At 34.8% G+C, this 5,402-nt stretch overlaps 1 long non-coding RNA gene across 2 annotated transcripts; it reads left to right on the forward strand.

The window, feature by feature from the left end:
• The first annotated feature begins 1,413 nt into the window (after positions 1-1,413).
• On the forward strand, positions 1,414-4,054 carry LOC125499620 (uncharacterized). 2 transcript variants are annotated; one of them, XR_008970456.1, is made up of 3 exons: positions 1,414-1,721; positions 2,526-3,531; positions 3,631-4,054. It is a non-coding gene; the product is annotated as an uncharacterized LOC125499620 (long non-coding RNA). The 2 variants fall into 2 exon arrangements; XR_007276580.2 differs by having other exon boundaries at positions 1,417-1,721; positions 2,561-3,531.
• The last annotated feature ends 1,348 nt before the right edge of the window (positions 4,055-5,402 follow it).

The following is a 5,402-nucleotide window of genomic DNA, read 5'->3' on the forward strand; positions in this document are numbered from 1 at the left end:
AAATAGGAACACAATTAAAGTTTATTCCATGGTCATAGAGTTGTTATTTTATCCAACGCATTTGAGAGCAACATGCAGCAGCAGCTATATATTATGCTTCAGCGGTGGATAAAGCAACTGAGTTTTGTTTCTTGGTACGCTTAGAAACTAAACTATGACTAATAAATTAAAACATACCTTAGATACTCTTCCTATTTAGAAGATCTCCAGCATAGTCAACATCAACATATCCGCTTAACTCAAATGTGTCACTTCTTGGATACAAAAGTCCCAGATCATCTATTCATTTGAGATATCTAAGAATTTTCTTAATTGTTGTTAGATTAGACTACTTTGGTTTTGCTTGAAATCTAGCACCCAAACCAACACTAAAAGCTATGTGTGGATGAAAAACAGTTAGATACAACAGATAATGTTTGATCAACACTTATTCCTATGGAGTCTTCATCTAATCTAGTTAAAGTTCCCATATGAGTGTGATTGATCTTTGAATTTTCAAGGGCATATTTCTTTAGCATTATTCCTCGTTCAGTTTGCTTAATTTGTAACCCCATATAAAAATTTAACTCACCCATCCAGCTCATTTCAAATTCATTACTCATGAGTTCAGAGAATTCTTTGCATAGTGACTCATTAGTTGTTCAAAACATAATGTCATCAACATATATTTGAACGAGTAGTATATCAGTTTCTTTCGATTTTCAAAACAAATTTTTATCAACTTTTCCTCTTTTGAAACTATTCTCTAAAATGAACTTAGATAATCTCTCATACCATGACCTAGGTGCTTGCTTTAACCCATAAAGAGTCTTATCAAGCTTGTAGACATGGTTTGGGAAATCATTATTTTTCAAATCCAGGGTGTTGTTCAACATATACATCTTCATTTGAATAGCCATTAATAAATGCACATTTTACATCCATTTGATACAACTTAAATCTCATATATGCAGCAAATGCAATTAGTATTCTAATGTCCTCAAATCTAGCAACAAGAGAAAAGGTTTCTTCATAGTCCATTTCTTCTTGTTGATTATAACCTTTTACTACATGTCTAACTTTGTTTCTTACAATAGTTCCATACTCATCTAGTTTGTTTCTAAACACTCATTTTAATCCTATCACTCACAACAAGAATCCGCCTTTCTAACGTCTGAACTTAGCGTCCGTCATATAAATCAGACGGTAAATGTTAAAATACCGTCCGTTTATTAATCAGACGCTCAATAGCGTCCGCTTTTTATCATTTAGCGTCCGCCATTTAAACAGACGTCAATTACCGTCTGTCTTTGGAATTCAGCGTCTGATTATCGACGGACGGTAAATTACCGTCCGGAATGTCAGACGCTACTTGCTTTAGGCGGACGCTAATAAAGCGGGCTATAACAAAATCAAAATCGACCCTTCCACCCACATTTCGACGACATCTATTCTCTCCAAACCAAACCCTAACCTCTCTATTCTCTATTCTTTCTCGCTCTTCTCTCTCACCGTCGACCACACTCAGAAATCAGAACTTGACTGCCATCTTCATAACCATCATCTTCTTCAACCTTGTTGTCGGCTATGGCGGCAACATCCGATAAAGATAAAGAAGATATACTGGAAAGAATGCTTACCAACTTAGCTTTTCCTCGCGCTATCTTACTCGCCAAGCTTCTTCCTCGCGCTATCGCTGCTCTCTCTTCTCAATCTACTTCAATTCGATTATTCGAAACAAGGTCCTTTAACACTTTATTCGTTCGATTCTGTATTTCTTTCATTTTTGTTGAATTTTGATTTGATTTCGTATTTGTGTGTTGCGGCGGATTGAGTTATTTTGTTTCTGAATTTTTATTGGATTTTGTGTTGTGAATGTTAGGGTTTTTGCGATTACTGATGAAATTAATCGAATTTTCAATGAATTAAGGTGTTTTGAATTGTTATAGTTGATTACTTGATGATTAAGCATGGTTGTAGTGACAATGATTAAGCATGGTTGTAGTGACAATTGTTATAGTTGAATTGTTAAATTGTAGTTTTGGTAAAATTGGACAATTAAGTGATAGAGCGTTGCTTCTCCTTGAGAAGTGTGTGTTTAGGATTGGAGTTCAATGTCGAATATCCAGTGATGCTAGTTCATAACAAATTGGATATCTAATTCTGAATGTTCTGTATTAGATCATGAATGTTGGATAATGAAATCAATATTTCACCACTATAAATAGCTAATAGATGATGTTCAATTGCAACCAGGAAATGTTATGAACAAGGAAGCGGCTATTAGTAGTATGTATTAGGAATTTCTCACCAATGTTAAATGTAGTTGTTACAGAATCTTCTTTGGTTGGACATGTGCTGACATGCTGTAGTTCAATATTAAGTACGAATTATTCCATAGTTTCTTGTTTGCAATAGGAACATCCTAGTTTAGAATGTTTTTGTATCAAAAATAGGTTAGTGTTCTATGTGTTAGAATTGATTTTTTCTGTTTGTAGTTTGCACAATTTATATCTTGTACTGATCATAAAATTTTCTAATGTCAGCGGCCTGATAGCTCCAAATTTTTTATTCATTCCAGATTTGAGAACTTATATATACTGCATTGATTGAGAGCTTTGGTCGATCAGGTAACGTAGAGGAAGCATTGAAACTTCTCAGTTCAATGAAGAGCAGACAAGTCCAGCCCTCAATCTACATTTATAGATCATTGATTAATAATCTAAAGAAAATGGGGAAGTTGAAAATTGCAGCTTCCCTTCTGGATGAGATGAATCATTATCTTCCAAATCTAGTTGGTCCGAAGGATTTCAAAAGAAAAAACAGATGAAGAACCTACAACACTGAGCATGGATGCAAAGTAATTTTATTGTCACAAATACATGGTCCTGTGGTTGATAATAAGAATTTTGGACAAGCATCAAGTGCATGTAGAGTCGGTTGATCTTAAGAAAGGCAAGTTTTAATAACATTACATGCCTTCCCATTTTTCTTTTCTAATTTCTGTTCCATTTCCTAGTTTTTGAATGCATCTCCTTTTCTCTAGTCCTTTTTATTGCATGGATCTTCTTTTGGTTGTTTGCGTGGGTTCACTGATACTGCAGTACTGAGTTTGTAGGTACTCAGAGAAGCCGGGCAATGGTTTATTTATTTTTTAAAAATTATTTTCTTTAGATTCTATACCATTGTTCTTGGATGATTAGTTTTCACTCCTGTCTTATGATGTAAGGATGGTTTCTAATATTCTATACATGTTGTTTTCCTGTTATGAACCTTTCTTTTTTGCGTGACATGTACTTTTTGTTCTACAGATTCACATTAACGCGAATCCAACAATATCCGATATGACTATAATTGATATTATCTACTCACAAGGGAAGGATACACCAATTGAGATATCTAGCGGAATGTTTATAACCTTGGTGTCTCAGATGAAAGAAATTAGTGTGCTGTTATCTGCTCACATGAGTAATGTCCGACAAAAGTTCAACGAAGCATGAGATATCTACTACTTCTGAATACATCATCTGAAGCAGGTTCTGTTCAAACAAGGTGATGTTCATTCATTCATTGATTTATCTGTTTATGATCTGTGTATGTGATGGAGAGTGACGTTCTTAACATTATTGCCTGGACATGTTTCTATAACAGGTCAAAAAATGTGGCGACTGAAGAGGGAGCTGGAATGAAGTAACAAGCATTAACGTGGCGACAGAAAAAGGATACTTTTATAGAAGCTCCTTCACTCATTTTTATTCATCCTTTCTCGAACTTAGTTTGTGACATAACACAATTGAAGCCCACATGAAGTTCCAAATGGTAAGTGACATTCAAAGTCTGAGAATATTACGAGGACATAGGCGGGTTCAATTTCATTTTCATGAAAATCAGAGATTGGTTGGCCTGGTGGTACAGTACTTCGGCATTGGCAGTGGCTCGGACTAGTATTAGATTGAAATTGTTATATTAGATTTTAGTTACTATGTAATTATACTATTATAGTACTAAATTTTGGTATTCGATTGTAATTATATATATTTAATTTAAATGAAATTCTCATTTGTTTATATCTCAATTTTTGTTATTCTGACATTGTTCATTTTGAAATAATAATTGAAAGTTAATAAAATGAATTAAATAAAAATAATAAAGTAAAACTTTGGGCAAGTGAAAGCTGATAATGATGGGTTTGTTTGAGCATTTGGTTTCAACGTTTAGCGTCCGATTCTAAACATTAGCGTCCGCCTCGAAGGTTGGACGCTAATTAGCGTCCGAAGCTAACAATCAGCGACCGTCAATAACCGGTCGCTAATTAGCGACCGCCAGTAATCGGATGCTAATTAGCGACCGCCAGTTATCGGTCGCTAATTAGCGTCCATCCTTCTAGGCGGACGCTAATGATGAAATTTCGGACGCTAAATATTTAGCGTCCGTTTAGCGGACGCTAATTGGACAATTAGCGACCAGGGGTTTTGCATCAGCCTTTTAGCGTCCGATGACGGACGCTAATCTCTTTAGCGTCCGATCCCGTGTTTTTAGCGTCCGATTTTGGCGGACGGAAAATAGTGACATTCTTGTTGTGACTTTTTGTTGTTTAAAAGAAAGAACTAGATGTCATTACCTTTTTTTTTTTGAAACTCATTTACCTTATCTTGCATAGCAGTAATCCAATTAGAATCAGTTAAGGCTTCTTCATGATTTCGTGGTTCCATAATTGATAGGAACGCATGAAATGCACAAAAATTCCTTAACTGAGATCTAGTTTGTGTACCTTTGGATATGTCACTTATTTCGAGTTCCATTAGATGTGATTTTTGTTGTCTCCAAGGTTTTGGTTGAAATTCTCTTATAGGAATAGGTTGTTCCTGTTGAATTTCTTGATAAGATGATGAGCCTTGTTCATTTGTTCTTCTCTTAGTCAATGTTCAAGGAGTTCCTTCAACATTTTTATTTTTGGTAGTAATAGGAGAAGTTCTATCATCTTGAGGAACAAGACCAGCATTGTTTTGAAGATTTTATTCTTCGTTCCTTTCCTCTTTTATTCCTTCTTCTTCCTCAATTGAATATGCATCTTTTTCATTTGGTCTAGCCAAGCCTATTTCAAAATTATCACTCCTTGCATCAAATTTTCATCACTCCTTTCATCAAATTTTTCCAAGATCATCTTTCCCATTACTATGAACAAAACATTTATAACCAAATGTTTTGAAAATGTGTAATATTGGGTTTCTTTCCAAAATAAGTTTTATAAATGATATGTCTCAACATGGCACAATTTATTATATGACAAGCAGTATTAACAGCCTCAGTCCAAAAGTTCCTTGGAAGTGCACTAGCTATTAACATAGTCCTAGCCATTTCCTCCAAAGTCCTATCACTAGTGGAAAAAACCTTATATGTCACTTAGTAACAGATGCGGTTTT

Source organism: Beta vulgaris, chromosome 7, assembly GCF_026745355.1.
Source record: "Beta vulgaris subsp. vulgaris cultivar EL10 chromosome 7, EL10.2, whole genome shotgun sequence".
NCBI lineage: Eukaryota > Viridiplantae > Streptophyta > Magnoliopsida > Caryophyllales > Amaranthaceae > Beta > Beta vulgaris.